Source organism: Lepidochelys kempii, chromosome 11 (assembly GCF_965140265.1).
Source record: "Lepidochelys kempii isolate rLepKem1 chromosome 11, rLepKem1.hap2, whole genome shotgun sequence".
Classification (NCBI taxonomy): domain Eukaryota; kingdom Metazoa; phylum Chordata; order Testudines; family Cheloniidae; genus Lepidochelys; species Lepidochelys kempii.
This window is the reverse complement of record NC_133266.1, coordinates 26,203,037-26,225,547: the sequence shown is the minus strand read 5'-3', so window position 1 is coordinate 26,225,547 and position 22,511 is coordinate 26,203,037. Positions and strand designations below refer to the sequence as shown.

The following is a 22,511-nucleotide window of genomic DNA, read 5'->3' as shown; positions in this document are numbered from 1 at the left end:
TTGATCTATAAAGCCCTCTATAAAAGGTCTTTACTACTTTAGAGACTACTTCTCTGATATGCCATCTCAACATTCTGTTCGTGAGAGAGACAGAAGATGATCCAACAAAAGATATAACCTCTCCCACGTTGTCTCTCTAATATTCTGGGACTGACAATGCCAGTTTTACAATGTGTTAATTGTTTACGCTAAAAAATCTGTTCACCTTGTATTTAGCTGTGACATTGAGTACCTTTACCAGACCTGAAGGAAGACTCTGTGTAGCTCAAAAGCTTGTTTCTTTCACCAACAGAAGTTAGTCCAAGAAAAGATATTACCTCACCCACCTTGTGTCTCTAATATCCTGGGACTGACACAGGTACACCACTGCAAATTACTTATTTAGGAATTTAACTAGGTCACCTGAGTTAAAATACATACATTTATGAAAATGAATGGGATCTTTACTGACCAACAGCAGTCAGAGCCTGTATTATAGATCTCATCTGAAAGCTGTTGGGCCAGATTCTCAACTGAGATCTGGCCATATTTTGACTGATCCAGTGCCCACTAAAATCAATTGAAATCTTTCCATGGACTCCAGTGAGCTTTGGAGTAGGAGGTTCATCATAGTCTCTAATCATGTAGCACTTAGGCAAAACTCTCATTGACTGCTATAGGTCCTGTACATGTATCTGTCAAATACCTGAGTTCAGGGTTCCATGTTTCTCCTACAGCAGTTGATAATATAATGCAGGGGACTAGCTAGCTGTCTGAAATGTGGATACAAATTAAATAGTGTGATGCACACTGTCATCCTACCCACCAATGGAAGAACATCTAAACTCCTAAAACAGAATATGTTCACGAACACAGAAAATGCTGTTACATTTAGATATGATGAAGAATAAAAACAGTACAAGTCAGACACTCCTAATAAAAGGAATAATCTTCTAGTTAAGGCACTGGGGACTGGGACTCAGGAGATCAACTCCCAGCTCTGTCACAGACTCAGGGGCGTACAGAAGGTGGGGATGACCCAGGGCCTGGGCCTCCCCAATAATCAGTGGGACCACAGAGCTCCTCCGGCCCTGGGGCTCCATGCGACCCCCAACACATTGGCAGGGTCACTGAGCTCCTCTAGCTCTGGCAGCCCTGGGGCCAGAGGAGCTCTGTGCCCCCACTGCAATCTTGAGGCCAATGCTGGAAGAGCTCTGCACACACACACGCACACACCCTTTGCTATAACAAACCCCTGGCTATAAAGGCCAAATGGCTTGGAGCCCCAGGGGTTCAGTATAGCGAGGGTGTCCTGTGTTTTCTCATAACATCATGTGTTTAACATGCCCCTCCAAAAATGGTCAGATTTAAACTCCTGCGCCGGTGCACAGACACCTTGTGTAACACTGGAAAAATCACAGTCTCTCTCTCAATTTCCCAACTTTGAAATGAGGATAAAATACTTTTTCTCCAATCTTTTGTCTATCTAGTCTGTTTGGATTATAAACTCTTCTATTTGTACAGTATCTAGCACAATGAATCACTGATCTCTGCTGAGGCACGTAGGCACCACTGTAATTCAAATAATAATCAGTATGCAATAAAAAGGGAGTGGAGAAAATTGTGGTAGTGAGACAATTATATTTGCAGAAAATGGCATCCCAATGCTCCCAATTCAGAGAGGATTTTCCCCAATTTTGAGGGGACTTTTTAAAACCATACATTTGTATGTGATGCCACATGTTAATGGAAAAGCTTTTCTTTAGCTAAGGACAAGCAAAATTCACAATAAGAATTATAAAATTTGCAAGAAATTTTCTACAAAATTTAAGCTTTGGTCTCCCCACAGCAATTGCACTGTCTTCATCTATCTTCTATCTAACTATTTTCATTTCAACAGCCTTATAAGAACACTGTTCAATGGTTTTAAGAATGGCAGATATTGATTTAGTTAGTTACCACACTAATTACAGTGTTATCAAATAGTGCTTCAACCTTGCAAGATCAAGAAGTAAGCATAATATAGGAGCATAGTTAAAACACAGTTTTGCAGTTCTATCTACGCTGTCATGACTGAAGCGTGTTTTAAAGCCATCAGGCATGTGTTATTACCAGGCCTCCCAGCATGGTAGAATTTAGTAACATGGATTAGACCTTTCATGAGACCCAATTAGGCCTGGTCTACACTAGAAAATTAAATCAGCTTAATTATGTCGCTCAGGGGTGTGAAAGATCCAGACCCCTGAGCGGTGTATTTAAGCTGACCTAACCCCCAGTATAGATAGTGCTTGGTTGATGGAAGGATTAGGGTTACCGCCTCTCAAAGAGGTGCATTACCTATGCTGAAAGAAGAATTCCTCCTGTCAGTGTAGGTAGTGTCTACACTTACATGTTACTGCAGCAGCACAGCTGTAGTGTTTTAAGTGTAGAAATATCCTTAATACTATACATGAAAACTACTCCCAAATCTGTTTTAGGTGCCTGTGATTTCCATGGCAGACTCTATTTGTATTAGTGTCACAGATGAAGAGAGGATATACCACTCACCAGTGGCATAGGCTGTATTTGACTGTAGTTCCCCCAAAGCAGTTTTATTTATGTAGGTAGCTGCAAAGTTAAATTAATGGCTTGTCTGCACTGCAGGCTGGCCAGCCAATGATCTAAGTTCACCCGTGCAAACTTGTAGGATAGACAGTCAAATGTGCTATTTGCACTGGTTAAGATAACTCCTTTATTAAAACCAGGGTAAGCTCCAGTATATTTTAGAAACATAAATGGCGAGACACATGTAATCCATTGAGGATTTTTTTTTCCATTGCCATTCTTACTGAGAACTTGTGTTTTTTATGTCATCGCAGTATGATTCTAAATAGCCTATATTAGGGCAAGCCTACACTCCAGCGCTATATCGGTGCAGCTGCGCCACTGTATGCTGACAGAAGAGCACCCTCCCGCCGATATAGCGCCTATGTGGACAGCACAAAACTTGCATCACTCGGGGAGGGGACCTTTTTCACACCTCTGAGCGACATAAGTTATATCAACTTAGGCTGTAGTATAGATCTGCCCTATATTAAGACCGCCTCAAAAATAGGGGTAACAGCAGATTATTACACTAGCTTTTCTCCTCTGGTGATCTAGGTACAAATGGGTTTTAGGACAACCAGAAAGAAGGTCTCTCCTGATATTTTAGGGAAGAGAGGCAGACAGGGATTGAATGGTTTCAATGTGATACCCAGGAGAAGATGGAATATTTTTTTTAAAGTTCATATTATTGATTATAGTATCACTTAAGATTAAATTAAAGGTTATGGAGGCTTCCCAGAATGAAAAGGAATGGGTTTATAGAAAATAAATGCTGGGTCATCACCTTAAAGGTCTATAGGTGGATTTGGTCTCCTCAACTTCCATTGTGAAATCATTTAAATCATACACAGATCCAAACAGAATTTAGAGCCAATACCATTCAATCTGCATAGAGACAGACACTTTTCACATACTGCATCACAAGGGGGGGAAAAAACAGAAAAGAAACAAGTGTCAACCTTTCCTCAGGAGAGGTACAGGATTGGAATAGCAAAAACATGGATATTAACTGGTAAAAATGGTAATGTTACCATTGCCAAGTGTGGAAACTTGCACTGTGTGTGTGAATTAATGTATTTTTAAAACTAGCTATCACATCCTCATTTTGTGAGTAAATTCACCTTTTAAAAACAAATAGATTTAAAAATAGGATGCACAATACAGCTGCCAACACAAAGGTACATATACACAAAATAGGATAAATATGTGTTGGAGTCTATACATTTCAGTAGGCACTAGTAGCAACCCCTATAGGTAAAATTCTGTACTTTTTCCATTATAACTTCCTGTTTTCATATGCACAGAACTTTTTGCAATGTTTGCCTTTTTAGCTGAAATTATCTGTTTTCAGTACCTTCCCCAGTTAGTTGTTTAGGAAAGGGAGTTTTTTTTATTATTATAGCAGAGTGAAAAGTAAATTTTATCCACTGTAAAAACCCACATTTTTGCCTTCTTAGAGGCCACAGGAAAAATGCCTAAAACCATAGCTGTTGTAAGAAGTTTTATTTCTGTGCTACAACAGAGGTGTAAACTGCTTTCATTTATCTCAGTGGTATGCTAACTCTGTTGATGACCATATAAATATTAAGCTTGTTAACTATTTGACTGTTGATCATCTTTATTAGAAAAATCCACCATGGCTGGATATCATACAAGTTCAAAATTGGCAGGGAAATATCTATTAAATCACATCTATTCCAGCCCCTGAAGCTAGTGGTGGACTGTTTCTCGCAGTATATTCTCCAGTGCTTTGTTCTGTATATTACACACATTCACACTATTGCTAAGGTTCAAATTCTGTGATCTTACTCATGCAAGATTCCTGCAAACTTCAAAAAGTTTTGACTGAGTAGGGATTGCAGCATTAGGCCCAGAGGTTGGTATGTTTCTTTCGATTTTGTATTTTAGAATTGTAAGTAAAGCACCTCCTTACTATGGCAACAGTCACTGTAAAATTAAATGCATACTTAGGGGCTTTTTAAATGGAGATTGTATTATCTGATAGACCACTCCATGAAAACCGTTACGTTCTTGTGTGTGACACACACACACACAAGGAGAATTTTTTGCATGTGCTCAAACACAGAAATATTCCCACAGATATACATTAATAACATAGGTCCAATAGAATAATCTACCAGGTAAATAATAGGCATTTAAAAAGTCTTTACAGTTGCGATTACACATTTCTTGCACTTACTGCCATAGGAACAAGGTGTTTTATTTACAAAATAATTTAAAACCAATTACTACCTGCATGGGGCCAACCTTGTTTGACGTATGTATTACATATGCCCACACATGGTGTGTATAAATATATACAACACACACACAGAGGTATGTATGTATAATACACACATGTAATGTAATGTTTCCCTTGGATCATCTATTATATGAAAATATCCTTTCATTTTATTTATGTTACCAATTTTTACAGTGCCTATTATGATAGGGGATTCCATTTCATTTTTTAACTTATTTTTAAAAATTGTACTGCCATAGTGGGTGTCACCAGTCTACATTTAATAAATAGCATATTAAACATTCAGAACAGCCAAAAATTAACAACCAAAACAAAACATGTAAACATAACACAGAATAAACTCACAACAAAACTAAATCAAAACAAAGAGAAATTCAATGTTGATAAGTGCAAAGTAATGCACGCTGGAAAACATAATCCCAACTGTACATACAAAATGATGGGGTCTAAATTAGCTGTTGCCACTCAAGAAACAGATCTTGGCATCATCATGGCTAGTTCTTTGAAAACATCTGCTCAATATGCAGCAGCAGTCAAAAAAACTAACAGAATATTAGGAATCATTAAGGAATAGATAATAAGACAGAAAACATCATAATGCCACTATTTAAATCCATGGCATGCCCATACCTTGAATACTATATGCAGTTCTGGTTGCCCCATTTCAGAAAAGATATATTAGAATTGGAAATAGTAGAAAGACAACAAAAAAGATTAGGGGTATGGAAAAGCTTCCATACAAGGAGAGATTAAAAAGACTGGGATTGTTCATTTTAGAAAAGAGATGGCTAAGGGGGACTATGATAGAGGTCTATAAAATCATGAATGATGTGAAGAAAATGATTAAGGAAATATTATTTACCCCTTCACATAGCACAAGAACCTGAAATTAATAGGCAGCAGATTTAAAACAAAAAAATGAAGTACTTCTTCATGCAATGCACAGTCAAGCTGTGGAACTCATTGCCAGGGGATGTTGTGAAGGGCAAAACTATTTGTGGGTTCAAAAAAGAATTAGATAAGATCATGGAGGACAGGTCCATCAATGGCTATTAACCAAGACTGTCAGGGATAGAATCCTAGGCTCTGGGTGTCCTTAAATCTCTGACTGTCAGAAGCTGGGCCTAGAAAACAGGAGATGGATCACCTTGTTTTGTTCATTCCCTCTGAAGCACCTGGGATTGGTCACTGTCGCAAGACAGGATACTTGGCTAGATGGACCATTGGTCCAGGGGCGGCCCACAACATTTTGGCACCTGAGGCGGGGAGCTCAAATGATGCCCCCATGCCCCCTCGCTTGGGCCAAAACTTTGACAGGTCTCAATTCTGCCTTCTTCCTGTTCTATTCCTCTCATGGTACTGCTCTGCTACCCCAATAAAGGAGAACTAACAACTTAAAATGCCTTGTTCAAAAATTTTAAGTGACACTTAACTTTCAAATGCCTGAACAGCAAATGTAACTTTTCTAGTCAGCATAGTAAACACTGGCGTTTTTATCTGTTTGAATAATCAAAGTAGTGCTTTCCATGCCTTCTTGGTTACAAAGATTTGAACTGCTTCCTGCTGAAGGTCCACAGTCTGGGCCAGCTCATGCTCTATTGAGATGGCTGCAAGGCTGACCAGCTTCTCCTGTGTCATTGTGGAGAGTAGATGTGTTTTTATTAACTTCAGCTTGGAGAAGCTGTGTTCTCCTCTGGCAGCTGTTACAGGAAGTGTTAGAAGTATGTGCAGAGCAACAATAGCATTTGGAAAGAGGGTGGTCATCTTATTTGTGTAATATATGTTCCAGAACAGCCTTTGGAGTTGATCCTGCTGAAATGTATCTTGAAGGGGCTTTCAGTTCATCACTTAAATCACTCACATCAATATCATGCATGTCATCATATGTCAACACTGTCTCTAGTGCCCTGCATTGCTGGTGGAGGTCTTCTTCAGGAATAGTGAGGAGTTTTGGAATATCATACAACATCCCAAATATACTGCTGTGTTCCTTGAGCTGCATGAAACTTTCTTCAACTGACTGTATTGCACAATCTAGCACCTGGTTAAAGAATTCAACTTTGAATTGTTGTTTGGGGTCTCTTATGGGATTATCCCGTGCCTCGTAATCAAACTGTCATCTTCTTCGGTGACTCTTGTATTCTTAAATGGATGGGAAAATAGCTTCAGTGTGAAGTTCCTCTGCCAACTTCTGTGCACTTTTCAGAAGGTTTTGAAATCCCTCATATGACTGGTCAGACTGTAAGTATGACTTTGCTTTGTCCAGTTGTTCCATTGCTCCAGATGTATCAAGGCCAACACCTTGGAATCTCTGGCTTACAACATTTATTTCAAACAGTATGTCATGCCACAACATGAAGCGACACAGAAATTTGAAGTTATGTATGTTTCTGGTGATTCCATTTCCCTCTGCCACTGTTCTCCCACGAACAGTTCCTGTCATAGCATTATCCTCCATAATGGTAACTATGGGATCATCTATCTTCCCAGTTTGGTGTTTGATAGGCTTTATCGCCTCCACTTGACTTTGCCATCGTGTGGCACTCAGTGGTTTCAGTGTCAGAGATGATGTTCCCAGATGTTGCTTCAAAATTTGCCATTGATGAAGAGAAAAATACATAGATGCTTTGAATTACATTAAAAAATTCAGCAGCCTCACTAGAAGCTGATGCTGCATCACTGACCACCAAGTTCAGTGAATGAGAACTGCATGGGACAAAAAAAGCTTGAGGGTTTAACTCTCGGATCCGTGTCTGCGCTCCTTTGTTCTTTCCTCTCATGTTGGCACCATTATCGTAACCCTGACCTCTCATGTCAGCTATCGCAATTCCCGTATCTTTCAGCTTTTTAAGAAGCACATTTGTCATACCAGCTCCTATAGTATCATCAGTGTCAATAAATTCTAGAAAATGCTCTCTGACAGTCACCATTGCAGGGACATTTTCACTAGGTTCTGTTGTTGTTACAAAATGCACCAGTAAAGTCATTTGTTCCATATGGCTGATGTCAGGTGTGCAGTCCAGAATAACAGAGTAATATCTTGCTGACTTCAGATCTGCCACAATCTTCTGTTTGACTTTTGTTGCCAGTAAGTGTATGATCTCATTTTGAATGGTTTTTCCAAGGTAGTGGTGTGTGTACATTTCTTGGGTGGTGACTCTTCTTAGATGCTCCTGGAGTACAGCATCAAACTCAGTCATCAGCTTCACAATTTTAAGGAAGTTTCCATTGTTTGGCATATACAGCTGATCTGAAGTGCCATACAGTACTAAGGTTTTGGGTAGTAAGCATTCTCACAATGGCAATGAGCCTTTTCAGAACATTTTCCAGTAAAGAGACTCTGATGCAATCTATGGTGGCCTTTAACCTTAGTCTCATCTCAAGCTCTTTCCACTTATGGAATGCTCTCTGGTGATTTGCTGCCTTCTCATGGCATACCAGATTTCTAGCCAGATTTTTCTAGTCCTTTTCTTCCTGTAGAACCCAATGTGGCTGGAACATTAGACTGGAAGGGTTTGCAACAAAACCAGTATGCTGCATTCTGGGTTTTTGAGTACATAAGCCATGGTCTCTCCACTTTGTCACCATTAGGGATTTCATGCCAGTAATGTGTTGGATGGAAACTTCTATTTTCATTGTCTTTGGGGAACATGAAATTTTTCACTTTCTGTGGCCCAGGCAGTACAATGAAGTCCCTTAGGCTACTGATCAAGTGGGTCCACAGACCTGGATCATCTAGACTTAAGAAACTAAACTCAGCAGCGGCTGTTTCTTGCACCTCCACCAAACTCTTCTCTGATCTACACTTTTCTTCAGGAATGTGCCTGGTTACATCCATTTGAGATGGAGATGTGGATGCTGCAGTAGGTGCCAGGTCACTTGCACTCTGACTAACTGGAAGATCAGGCATCTCCTCACCACTCACATCCTCACTGGGGCCGGAAGGCTCACCGTGAACATTTGTGTCTATGTATCTCAGGAGAGCTCCTTCCTGCTTAGATAGAAAAGCTTCCTTTGCTTTCTTTCTTTTTCTGAATGCTGCCCCAGAGGGGTGTTTTCTTCTTTCACTCATGACTCCTGTTCTGTGCCAGCTATAGTGGCTCTCAACACTCAATTGAAGGGGACAAATAAGCAGGCTGGTAGCAGGGCCTGAATGAGGGAAGATATCAGCGTCTTAAGGGCCTAACTGGCTCCTACTACTTCAGTTGACTGCCTGTTCTCCTCAAGTGGGTTCAGGGAAACAGCAGGAAACAGGAAGCTCCCTGAGAAGCTGGTGTTAATCAGTCCAGGCTCCTGGGGGGTGCTAGAGAGGTACATAAGAGGCTCCTCCTTCTCTCTCTCCCTGCAGCTCCTGCTGCTTTCTGTTATTCCCTCTCACCTTTTCTCCTGTCTGCCTGTTATGTCTCTTGTGCCCTCCTTCCTCCAGCACAGCATTCCACCATCTCTGTGCATCTAGAGCAGAGAGAATACATATGCACCAGCAGCAGACACAATTTTCTACATTCTGGGTCCTAGTGGTGTCCCACCCCACCCAGTCTGGCACCTGAGGCAGGCGCCTCAGTTTGCCTCATGGTAAGGCTAGCCCTGCCTGCTGGCAGACCCCACCAATCAGTGCCTATTCCCCCCTCCCACCACAGTGGAGACTATGGGGGGAAAGGGGAAGGAGCGAGGGCATGAAAGGCTCAGGGTAAGGAGTGGAGTGGGGGCAGAGCAGGAGGTTGAGCACTGAGCACTCCCCAGCATATTGGAAAGTTAGCATCTATAGCTCCAACCCCGGAATCAGTGCCTCAGTAAGGAGCTGCATATTAACCTCTGAAGAGCCACATGCAGCTCCGGAGCCACAGGTTGGCCACCCCTGGTTTAATGGCTAGTGTAGATGAGATAAAACCATTTTCAGCACCGTTACAGAATGCATTCTAGAAATTAATGCTGCTGAAAATGGAATTATCTTCTCTATGCTATACATTAAACTATTTTCAGTTCCAGTACAAGGGAAACCATTGCTGACAAGCTTTGTCAACAATTGGTCAAATTCCTAGTGTAGACAGGACTTGATGACCTGATTTTGGTTAGTGTAATGCCAATGACTAGTGGAGTTGCTCCTGATTTACATCAGAGCTCTGATGTGGGACTGGGATCCTGCAGGTCCCACAGGACCCGCTCCCACTATTATAGCACCTGATAGGTTTTTGTCTAACCTGTTCTTAAATCTCTCAAGGTAATTTGTTCCAGTGCTTAATTGCCCTTACAATTTGGAAGTCTTTCCCAATGTCTAACCTAAATCTTCCTGGCTGCAATTTAAGCGCATTACTTTTTGTCATGTCCTCACTGGATAAGGAGAATAACCACCTTTTGTGTACTTGAAGATAGTTATCATGTACCCCCTCAGTCTTCTCTAGATTAAACAAACCCAGTTTTTTCAAACTTTCCTCAGAGGTGATGTTTTCTAGACCTTTAATAATTTTTTGTTGCATTCCTCTGGGCTTTCTCCAAGTTGTACATATGTTTCACAAAGTGTGGTGTCCAGAACTGGACACAACACTCCAGCTGAGGCCTTATCAGTGTTGAGCAGAGTAAAAGAATTACCTCTCGTGTCTTGCTTACAACACTCCTGCTAATACAGTCCCAGAATGATGTTCGCTTATTTTGCAACAGTATTACATTGTTGACTCATTTAGTTTGTGATCCTTTTCTGCAGCCCTCCTTCTAGGCAGTCATTCCCAGCTTGTATTTGTGCAACTGATTATTCCTTCCTAAGTGTAATATTATGCATTTGTCCTTATTAAATTTCATCCTATTTATTTCAGACCAGTTCTCCAGTTTGTCAAGATCATTTAGAATTCTAATCCTGTCCTCCAAAGCATTTGCAACCCCTCCCAGCTTTGGTATTGTCTGCAGGTTTTATAAGTGTACTTTCTATGCCATTATCCAAATCATTTATGAAGATGCAGAATAGAACCGGCCCCAGGACAGATCCCTGAGGGACCCCACTCGATATTACCTTCCAGCTTGACTGTGAACCTTTGATAACTACTCTGAGTACACTTTTCCAACCAGATGTGTATCCATCTTATCGTAGGTTCATCTGGGCTATTTTTCCCTAGTGTGATTAAGAGAAAATAACTTGAAACAGTAGAAAAAGTCTTACTGAAGTTGAAATATATCACATCTATTGCTTTCCCCCATCCAAAGGCTTGTTATCCTGTTAAAGGAGGATATTAGGTTGGTTTGACATGATTTATTCATAACAAATCCATGATGATGTTACTTATCACCTTATTATCTTCTAGGTGTTTACGAACTGATCATTTGCTCCATTATCTTTCTGGGTACTGAAGTTAAGATGACTTGTCTTTAATTCCCTGGGTTACCCTTATTCCCCATTTTATAGCTAGGTACTATATTTGCCCTTTTTTAGTTCTCTGAGATCTCTCCCATACTTAGTGAGTTCTCAAAGATAATTGCTAATGGCTCAGAGATCTCTTCAGCCAGTTCCTTAAGTATTCTACGATGTATTTTGTCAGGTCCTGCTGAGTTGAAGTCATCTAACTTGTCCTTTCCCTATTTTAGCCTCAGATCCTACCCTATTTACACTCATGTTCACTATGTTAGTTGTCCAATCACTGCTAATATTTTTGATGAAAACAAATAAAAAAAGCATTTAACACTTTGCCCATTGCTTCATTTTCTGTTATTGTCTTTCCCTCCTCATTGAGTAATGGGCCTACTTTATACTTGGTCTTCCTCTTGCATCTAATGTATATGTAAAATGTTTTCTTGTTATCTTTTATGTCCCTAGCTAGTTAAATCTTATTTTTGCCTTGGCCTTTCTAATTTTGTCTCTACATGCTTGTGGGGTTTTTTATATTAATTCATTATAATGTGACCTAGTTTCCACTTTTTGTAGGACTCTTTTTTGAGTTTCAAGTCATTGAAGCCTCCTGTGTAAGCCAGGGTGTTCTCTTTCCTTTCTTCCTATCTTTCCTATGGATTGGGATAGTTTGCTCTTGTGCTCTTAATAATGTCTAACTCTCCTGAACTCTTTTTTCCCTTAGACTTGCTTCCCACAGGAACTTACCTACCAGTTTTCTGAGTTTGCTCAAGTCTGCCTTCTTGAAGTGCATTGTCTTTATTATGCTCCTACCATTCCTTAGAATCATGAAGTCTATCATTTCATGATCACTTTCATCCAAGCTGCCTTCCATCTTCAAATTCACAAACAGTTTCTACCTAAATGAAAACAACCTCTTCCCTAGTCACTTACTCCTTCTGTAATAAAAAAAGTTATCTCCAATACATTCTAAGTACTTGTTGAATAATCTGTGCCATGTTATCTTATTGTCCCAACAGTTGTCTGGGTAGTTGAAGTCCTCTATCATCACCAAAGTCCTCATCCACTTCTTCTTCCTTGTTAGGTGGTCTATAGTGGACTTGACCATGACACCACCCTTATTTTTTACCCCTTTAATCCTTACCCACAGAGACTTTCAGCAAGTCCGTCTGCCACTTCTATCTCAACTTCAGTGCAAGTTTATACATCTTTGATATACAAGACAACAGCTCCTCCTTTTTTCCTGTCCTGTCCTTCTTGATCAAGCTATACCCTTCCGTACCAATATTCTAGTCATATGAATTATCTCACCTGGTCTCTGGATGCCAATTATGTCATAATTTTGATTATTCACTAATCTTTCTAGTTCTTCCTGTTTATTTCCAATACATCTTGCATCAGTATACAGATATCTAAGATGTTCATTAGATTCCCCCCCTAAATTCCTTCTTGTCTCTCCTTTGTCCCTGCTATGATTGCCCATGTTGCCTCCAGATTGTGACCCTTCACCCATGTTCTGGACTTATGTGTGGGCTTTTATCTCCTGCCCCCATCGAATCTTAAAGTCCATCTCTCTAGCTTAGCCACGCTGTATTCAAAGATACTCTGTTCCTTCTTTGATAGGTGGACTGCATCTCTTCTCAGAACAGCATGCCAAGATCAAAGAAGCCAACGCTCTCCTGGCAACTCTATCCATGCCGCCATATGTTCACTTCCAGGATGTGTCTGTCTCCAATTGGCCCCTACCCTTGACCAGAAGGATCAATCAGACTGCTGCCTGAGACCCCAGCTCCCTCACCCCACACTCCCAGATCCCTGTAGTCACTTCTGATTTTATACCCTGCAGTATCATTAGGACTCACATAGATGAGCAGCATGGGATAGTAGTCAGAGGGCCTTGGCAATCATCATAGTATCTGAATGCCTCCAATGAGGTAAAATGAGAACAGTGATTTTTCTGTCTTTCCCTGCTTCCTTTCTATCAAGAAATAGACATCTCATACATTTCCATGACATTCTTTGTCTTTAGTTAACACAAATGAAATGAGAGATGTTGATAACCTTTTTCCCTTTGTGTTTTCCCTTTTTTTCACTGCTTAAACTTAGAAAAACAAGCAAAATTTGAGTAGTATATTCACACTTCAACGTGGCTCTAGGTCCTAAATTCATCGCACTGTGCCTATATATTGCATGTAATGCCTTTTTTTAAAAACCAAGGGCCCTTTACGATACTGGGTTATTTTATGTACTCTGAGAGCTGCTGTGCACAGGCAGAAGCCATGAGCTGAAGAAAGTTTCAACTCTAATTTAGAACTTATTCTTGCTTTTATAACTTGAAGCCAAATCCTTAAATTATTTTATTATTTATTCATCTCTCTCTGAAATGTTACAGATTTTGATAGAACCCAGACGATCAAGTACAAACTGTTTGTACTTGACCCTCAGAAAAAAGAACTGACTTCTGAAAGGCAAAATCAAAGAAATAATGTCTCAGGCAAAAATATTTGTTCAACAGTTGAATTGTCCTTACGTGTTACTTTGTAATTGATGTGATGAGTATACATAACTACATATGGGGCAAATCCTAAAGTACTTACTTAGGTTTCACTCAGTCCTTACATCAATCAAGATTTGCTTGAGTAAGAATGGAGTGAACACTGAGTGAGGACCTCAGGATATGGCTCACAGTACGTCTATGGATATTCATGTTTTCCTCTCAATAGGATTTATTTTTCTAATTTCTGTTTCTGACACCATTTAGTCCATATGACCAAACCCACCCATTTTATCATTTATATAGTTAACGTTGTGGAAGATTGAGTTAATTTATAAAAGGCAGGGGAACTTAAAGGATGTAGTTATGGATGCTAGGGAAAGGCATGCAGCAATGCCTAGATAGATATCGTTTGGGATGCTTATCGGCTTCAACTCAGAATGTCCTTCTTTTGGTGTCTAATCCCTGATGTTATTTAAACATTATTTGAGTTAAATGACATTCTTACCAGAAATAGGAAAAAAAAAACCACATTACAGAAAACCCACCAAGCAAGCACACCAACAGGTTCTGATCCAGCCTTTAATTAGCACTAACATCTTCCACCTCATCACCCTAACCCTAGACTTCTAAGCAAGACATTGATGCAAATTTTTCAAATATGTACATGGAGAATTACCTCAGTGTACAATATTCCATCATGACCCAACTGTGAACATTTAGTATTCTCTTATTTTACATTTTTATCTGCATGTTTGTGATCTTGTAAATAGACGTTGGTTTGAAATATAAAAAAAATGCATGAACACTATAAAGAAATTCATAGGGACATCGCTGAAAGAATCCTAAACGTCCTCTGAACAAGGTATGCTGCAATTCATTTTTTTAGGTGTGTTTACATAATTCAATTGTATCATATTCAAATAGAGGTTAAATGGATGTTAAGGATGGTAATAATTTAATTATGATAGGAGCTCACAGAAAACAATATAAAGAGACAAGAAGCTTGTAAGAATCAGCTTTAAACCTGGATCTCCCACATTGGAATAACATATATTTCTCACATGCTAAGCAAACGCAGCTCAAGTAGGTGAAAAAATGTGATTATGAGGGTGTGATGATGGTTGTTTGTTCATAAAACAATCTCCAGATTCACAGATACAGATATATGTCATATATTCAGGGGGCCTCTCTTAGTGGGGGTAGAAAGCTACTCATGTTACAGTTTTTTGATCGTACGTTTGAAGTGGCGCTTCGCTGGAAGGTAACAGAAGCATAGACACAAAACAAGCGCAGTATCTTCAGCACAAGGACAAGTGCTGAGCATTCTAGGGGATCAATGAATGGACTTGGAGTCTTTTTAAAGCCTATGAAGTCCCTCTTTCTCCCTCTGTCTGAAAACTCTCATTGAAGTGAATGGAACCTCTGTCCTATGCATTTCAATGGGGGTTTTGTCAGGGGAAAAAAAGCTTGATCAAAGTAGATACTAAGCATGCTTAGTGTCTAATGTTCAGAGTTAAATATATCCGCTGTTCCAAACTATTTCTATTTCAATTATGCAAAGAGTTTAGGTAACTAACTCTCTGCACATTTTCCTCTTTTGAATTAAGCCCCTGTTTTTGAAAGTTAGCCAGAAACCATCAGAAATCTACCATGGAGTAGTTTATATGTAGCTTATCAGATTTAAACCAATAACCAAAAAACAGAAAGCCCTTTAGGCTGAAAACTTCTAAGTTAAATGCTGAACCCAATGGCAATAGGCACAACATAAATCCATAAATCTATGAAGTAACTGTGGAAATATCCAATACCAAAATTAGAGCATGAAGATCATATGATGAAAAATAAGCAATATTCAGTAATTTTACACCAAACCATGTATTTCAAGAATTACTTTTTAAATTAAAAGAGGAAATAAGCTTTTTGAGTGTGAGCCAAAATCCAAGGTGTTATTCATAGGGGTTCCCAATCCCACTGAATGATGTAGGTACAACTGTTTTCCCTCTACACGTGTATGGGGTCGTCATCAACCGGCAAGCTTACCCTACTACAGTTATATTATACCACTCTAAAACCAAACCAACAGTAGTACAATTATAACTCAGGGGTGAGTTTGCCTTTTCCTTATACTACCATAAAAGTGTGTCTGCATGGAATAAAACTACTGCAACCTGTTCCCTTCAGTGGCCTTTTTTGCATACCATATATAAAGTAAATGGAGAGCTCAGCAACATCTGTGGTTAAGGTTGCAAAACCTTTTTAATTTTGAAAGGAGCATTTTCAGATGCTTATAACATTGTCAGACTTCGAGCTTACAGGCTGAAATTTATTTGTCGCAATCTGGGAGTGAATCTATTTATCAATATGGTATGTGGAAAATAAAGCAAAAATATTAGGTGTTTTAAAGAATTCAGCATGCATGCATAAGGAAGTTGAGTTGAATTGTATTTGTAACATATAAGGGAGTATAAAATACGACCTGGTGATGATGTATCTGGAACCAGGCAAGGTTTTAAAGGACTCTTCCTTCCTCCCATATGATATGCAATAATGAGTATATTCATAGAATATTCACTTTAAATATGATTAAAATTAGGACTATACATAAAACTCCATGCTTCAGGGCACAAGCCAACCAACAGCTGTAAACATTGCAAAATTAAAGTTAAGTCAAGAATATTTTGGATCTGTTATGGAGCATAATGTTAGATGGTGGTTTTAGGATTTGGTGACTCTGCTGTACCTTTTGTGGTTTCTTATGTAAAACTTGCTAGGAGATGCAGGGATGCATCACATGGCCCAGTCTCACGACCATGTGAGTAACTTTACAGTCTCACTGAAGTCGAGTGGATGGATCAGTTACATGTATGTTTGAAGGATTGTCCAACAGAGTATAAGCAGTGGCTTTTTCTGTGTCGTTAAGTAGGGACACATTGTTACATCTATACCAAGTATTACATTTTAGATCCCTAAATTGCCCCCCTCTCTCTGTGGTTAAACCCCAGACTAGATTTTGTCTTTTGCTTTTTTAAAAGCCGACTAACCAAACGAACCAACCCACCCACAACCCTTGGTGTACTCGAGTTGTGCGATCACACTTCCTGGGCTACATTACTCTCTTCCCCGCCATTATGAGTCACACTGGAGCTTTTTCTACCATGAGGGATGCACAACTCAGATAAGTATCACAATTTAACATGCTTAGCTCCACAAAGAAAAAAAGGGTAACTGTTACAATTAATTGACTTGCAGAGGAAAAGCTAATCACCACGATCAGAGCTAAGTGGCAACCATTGTACTTGGGGCATCAGTTCCACTCAGGCTGACCAGGTGGAGCTACCCGGGAACTGAGGTTCTTGGAGGCAGGATGCAGAGTGCCCTTGGCTCCCTTGCAGGGTAAGGCTCTGATTGCAAAGTATATTTTAATTATATGTTACTATTAATTATATTCATTGTTACAGAGAAAGGATTTTTACATATTTAATAAAGTTAATTAAATCTGGGCAGATTGTTTATTTGAATAGTATTCTATTTTAGAGGTAAGTGAAATAGAGTATATGGGAACTGTGGAAAAAGTGAGTTACTAGATAGAACCCTTTAGTAACAATTCTCCAATTCATCTGCTTCCCTATAATTAACCATTACAGGAGGGGCAGGAACCAAATGAGCATATTAGTGTTGAGTTAACTGACCTTATTAATGAAGCATGTGGCAATACAGTCTAATAAAATTATATCTCCTATTGTATACTAGTTATAAGTGCTCAGGAAGTAGTCTCCAGTACTGGATGGTGTCTTAAATCCTGCTCACTTGTATGTAGGCAGAGGTCAGCACTTTTCCGTTTCTATGGATCTGCACTCCTTGCTTGCACACAGTCACAACATTCCTCAAAAACTAGGATCCAAAGAAAATGATCAATCAAAACCAGAAACCAGAAACTCTGCTGGTCAACTAAAATCAAATTAAATTATGAGAGTTATCCTGTTTTGAGGTGAATTGTTCTGGCTGTAGAGAACTGCTAACTACCTAATTTACAAATTAAAGGACTTAAAGTATTTCACCTGGAGGACTTCCATGGATTTCAATTATTTCTGCCCATGATCGATTCCTAAATAAAAAATCATCATCTTTTAAAAAGTGCATCACACACACAGGAGGCAGAGTGGTTGAAACTAGAGAGAGTAGTGGTAGTGAGAAACTCTGAGTTTTAATCCTGGCTCTAGCACTGAATCCATGAGTTTTCAGGATATATATTTATGTTTGTAAAGCACTTTGAAGGTAATGTGCGAAGTAAGTGTGAACTATTAGTACTACTGAGATAAAAACATAAGAAAAGTCCAAGTTATACAGGCAGTCTGTGATAAACTTTCAAAGAAACCATGAAAAATGTGGTATGAAAAAACAGTCCTGCACAAACTAAATGCATAATCCATTCAAGAACAAGTACATAGAGAAAAATAATATATATAAAACCTTAGACACTGACTATTTTTATGTCCTTCCACTTATCCCTACTTAGGCCTTTGACACCACAGATCTTTATGGACTCTGAGGGGGCATAATTGTTTGGGTAATCCCTCTGCAATAATAAAGTTGAGCATATGCATTATTTGAAAGTGGAACTAGTGAAAGCAAGATCAATGCACAGAAGTAATTATAGGCTTATATTCCCAGTTTTAGGATTTAAGATCAAGCTGTCAAAATCAAGCTATCTGAAGTACTGCTGTTCATTCAGGCACTCTGAAAGCTCTTGGTAATTGTCTGTAAATAATGTGAGGACAAGAATGAGGTGTTATGAATAATCTGTAAGAGGGATCTTGATGGAATCTGCCCACAGCATAGGTGCAATATTTCAAACTCTAAGCATTCAAAATTCATGAGTCAGGCCCCCAAAATCATGAAACTGGCTTAACAATTAGGAGGGTTTAAAAAAAAAAAAGTTGGGTCCTTTTTATTTGTCTTCTGGTTTTTTTGAGTCTTGAGGATAGACTTGGGTCACTTTTTCAAGCTTTTCTGTGCTAGAATTTTTTTTTTTAAATGAAAGCTGAGATTCTCATTAAATAACATGTCCCCAGGAGCTGGGACTTTAAAAAAATATCATGAGACTCAAGATAATATCACAAGAGTTGCCAACACTGTAAGCGCTACAGGGTGTTTAAAGTGGTGTGTCTTTGTGGTGTGTTCAAAGTACTCATCACATTCAGATCCCAGAGGGTATGTCTCTAATTAGAAATGGAATCTGTGAGAAATTCTGCCACCACCTGAAAAGGTGCTCTCTCTCTCCTCTCCCCAAACCTGCAGAGTTCTGCTGAACTTTAAGATTAGTGTGGTTGCCAGGTGCTTTCTACAAATGAGTTGACAGGTATATTTGTGAAAATACGAACCACAAGACATCTGAAATGATATAGTGGGGTGTTAGCATTACTCTAGTTAAGGTGAAAATGGACTTACTGTTTAACTGTAACTATTTGTATAAGTTATCTAAAATCCACATGCTTACTCGAATTATCTTGTGACTCCTCTGAGTCTTGGGTTAGGTTATTGGTCCAAATTTGGGGTTGTTTGGGCAAGAGGGTCCCCAGATACAGTCCCTTTAAAAGTCACAACATCAACAGTTTACAGTTCTTATTTTTTTGCGCACACCTGGAGCTCAAACCTGGCTCTGATCCTTTACAGGATCTAACTACTACCCAGCACCCACTGCACCTCTGGGGAGACTACTCTGAAACCTGTCAATATTTAAAGAGTTATTCAGAGTAAAATTTGGAACCACAGCGTGGCTCATGCCAAGCTGACAAGCCAGAGAAAGTCATTGCGCATGAACAGCAGAACTGTGGTTCCATCGTAAGCTGGAGTGCTTCTGGACAGCCTGATGTTAGAGTAACTGATACTCAAGGTAACCCGTTGTGGCCAGTAACCCTGAGCATTACTCATGTACTGTGAGTTCAAGTCCTGCCATTGGCATCTTTCTGCACAAGTGATTTGTGTGCTTTAGCTGCTCTCTGTCTGCATGCTGCAGGGTGTCCTTCTGGAAGTTTTGTCCTGAGAGCAAAGCTCCTGGTTTATTTTTATTTTAGAAGTATTGTTGTAGAAAATAGTATTACACAGAGGGAAGCAGGAAGACACTAATAAGCAACATTATGGCAGTGTGACCATGACACATGCTCCTCACCCATTTGCTGAACAATGGGACCAAGTGGGAACAAAGCAAGCAAGTAGCTGTGACTTGTCAATTGTCAGCATGATCACAAGGGCCACTGGGCATCAGGAAACAAATACATATTAGAGAGCCCTAGTCTAAGGACCACTGTAAAGTTGGTGTGGCAGGATACTCTTCTCAAACCAAAAAGTAACTTATGTTCACCATGAAAAATAAACACAGAAAACACGTCAACTTTCTATAATAATTCACCCAATCTACACAGTTCACACCGATCGATTTCCTCCCTAAAACTGCGGTAGTTCTTTAGAGAAAGGTGTTTGAAAGGCACGGCTGACACTATCAGAAGTTTAGTAGCATGGACCTTTCTAAAACGATCATAGCAAATCTCCTAGGATATTTCCTCCCACCCCAAGCTGCTAGAGAAAACTCAAGCAGTGCACACACTACAATAAACATTTTTAAATGATTCTCTAACCCAGAAGACAGAATTTCTGGAGACTTTTTAACTCCTGTTAAAATCCTGCTGCCACCTGAACTGTGGTGCTCCTACTGCCCCACTATAATATTGCTAGGTTTCAGAGTAGCAGCCGTGTGAAGTGAGCTGTTGCTCAGGAAAGCTTATGCTCTAATAAATTGGTTAGTCTCTAAGGTGCCACTAGTACTCCTTTTCTTTTTATAATATTGGGGTGTCACATTAGGGTAGAGTTAGTGGTGCAATTTGGCATCAAAGGGTTCCCTCAGATCCAATACCTCATTAAGGAGCTAAGAATAATCAAATTGCTCTGAAATGCACATCCATAGGGATACTGTCTTGAAAACTGGTATGCCAAAACAGGTCTGTGCTGGGCCTAGGAACAGGCATGCTTGGTGCATGGCATAGTCATATACTACTGAGACTGGGGAGGGGAGTTGAAAAGGGTCATGCTCAGCATATGCACTAAGCACACAGCTGGGAACAGGCGTGTTTGGTGCATAGCTGAGCCCCACATGTACTGAGATGAGATGGGGAGCTGAGAACAGACATGCTTGGTCCCTGGCACAGCCACATTGTGCTGATACTAGGGCGGGGAGCTAGGAATCCCCATATTCGATGCATGGCCCAGAACATACCTTTGAGATTGTAGGTGCGAGTTGAGAATGGGCCTGCTTGGAGCATACACCAAGCACTAAGTGCTGAGAGCAGCGTGAGGAGCTGAGAACAGGCATGCTCAGTGCATGGCACAGGCCCTCAAGTGCTGACAGTACAAGACAGTCCCACCACCTTTGTGTTTGCCAGCGGCATCTAGAGGCAAGGAAGAGGGTGGAAATGCTGGCTGAGTGGTGGTGATGGGGGGGGGGGGCTTGGAGCAGCACGGGGTGACAGAATCTGGCCCTTTGTGATTAAAAGTATTTGTATTTAAGCAGTGGTTAAGAGCATAAACATTTCATAAGTTCAACTGTGAGCTTAAATATCTTCTAGACAAACTTTTAACTGTTAGTCCTTAACTTGAGTAGATTTACAGGTAGATTCTGCTCTCACTTAGACCAGTGTAAACCCAAAGTCAGTCAACTGAACTTGTTCTGTATTTACACCAGTGGAACCAGAAATAGAAACTAACCTATGGAAGTGAAGTCTTTTCTATTGCTGTGGGCCCAGTTGTACAATTGTTACTGACACTGAGTAGTACTTAACATAGGTAATCCCATTGAACTCAATGTGAGCTGCAGAATTGGGTCTTATTAAACCAATGGTTTTCAATCTCTGGTCCGCCGACCCGTGGGGGTCCGCAGCCTTTGCCTAAGATTTCCAAAGGGGTCCTCACCTCCATTCAAAATTTTTAGGGGTCTGCAAATGAAAAATGGTTGAAACCCACGGTATTAGACCAACTGGTCAAATGGTTTTCAAACTACAATCTCTGGAACTCCAGTGGATGAAACATTTTGAAAACTATGCATCAACTTGTGATCTGTAGGCAGATCTTTTTCCTGAAAAAGTGGTCTGCAAAATCCTTGATCTCATCTATCCTATTGGAGGCCAGTGCAGAGCTAATATTTGTTGGTCTCCAGACTAGTCCAGAATATTGCCCCACAATAAACAGATAACATCTATCAACACAAGTCTGTATTAAAGGGGTTAATAGAGAGGAGAATATAGATATTTGAAGTTAATGTTCTATGAAGATGAACTGAGGAAATCCACACCTTTGCTTGTGCTACAGTGCATTACTTCAGCAACAGGACAGGAGTCACTTATTTACAGGGAGCAAGGGTTGTCTGCCCAGCAACATAAGCTCAAATCCCTATTCTTTTCCCCATTAATTAAAGAATTCTCTTGCAGACATAGGAACTGCATAATGGCTCTTTGGCCAGGTCTACATTACAAACTTTTGTCAGCATAGCAATGTTGTTAAGTGGTGCAATCTCTGACACAGCTGTGCCAGCAAAAGTCACTAGTGTAGATGCAGTTACCCCAGCAAAACTGCATCTGCACTTTGCCACTTTGTTGACCTGGCTTTCTTCTGTTACCAACAAAATGGCAGATAACTACCAGTTCAGCAAATCCATGATCATCAGCAAACCAAATGATCATGTCAACGCATTATCATCAATAATAAGAAAACTCTTTCGTGAAACAGGTCAGTTTTTTCCTGAAGATTTAAATAGGAATGTTTACTTCATTATCTGCTGTAGCTTTTTTTTTTGTTTTCTGATACAG

The 22,511-nt window shown here is 39.9% G+C and overlaps 2 protein-coding genes across 2 annotated transcripts in view; one reads left to right on the top strand and one right to left on the bottom strand.

Moving 5' to 3' along the window:
- Nucleotides 1-22,511, bottom strand: part of EPC2 (enhancer of polycomb homolog 2) — a 159,739-nt gene that overhangs the window by 87,448 nt on the left and 49,780 nt on the right. The window lies entirely within an intron of this gene.
- Nucleotides 5,628-22,511, top strand: part of ORC4 (origin recognition complex subunit 4) — a 407,571-nt gene continuing 390,687 nt past the window's right edge. The window contains exon 1 of the transcript XR_012154244.1: nucleotides 5,628-5,631. The gene's annotated coding sequence lies outside the window, so the exon portion shown is untranslated. The remainder of the gene's footprint in view (nucleotides 5,632-22,511) is intronic.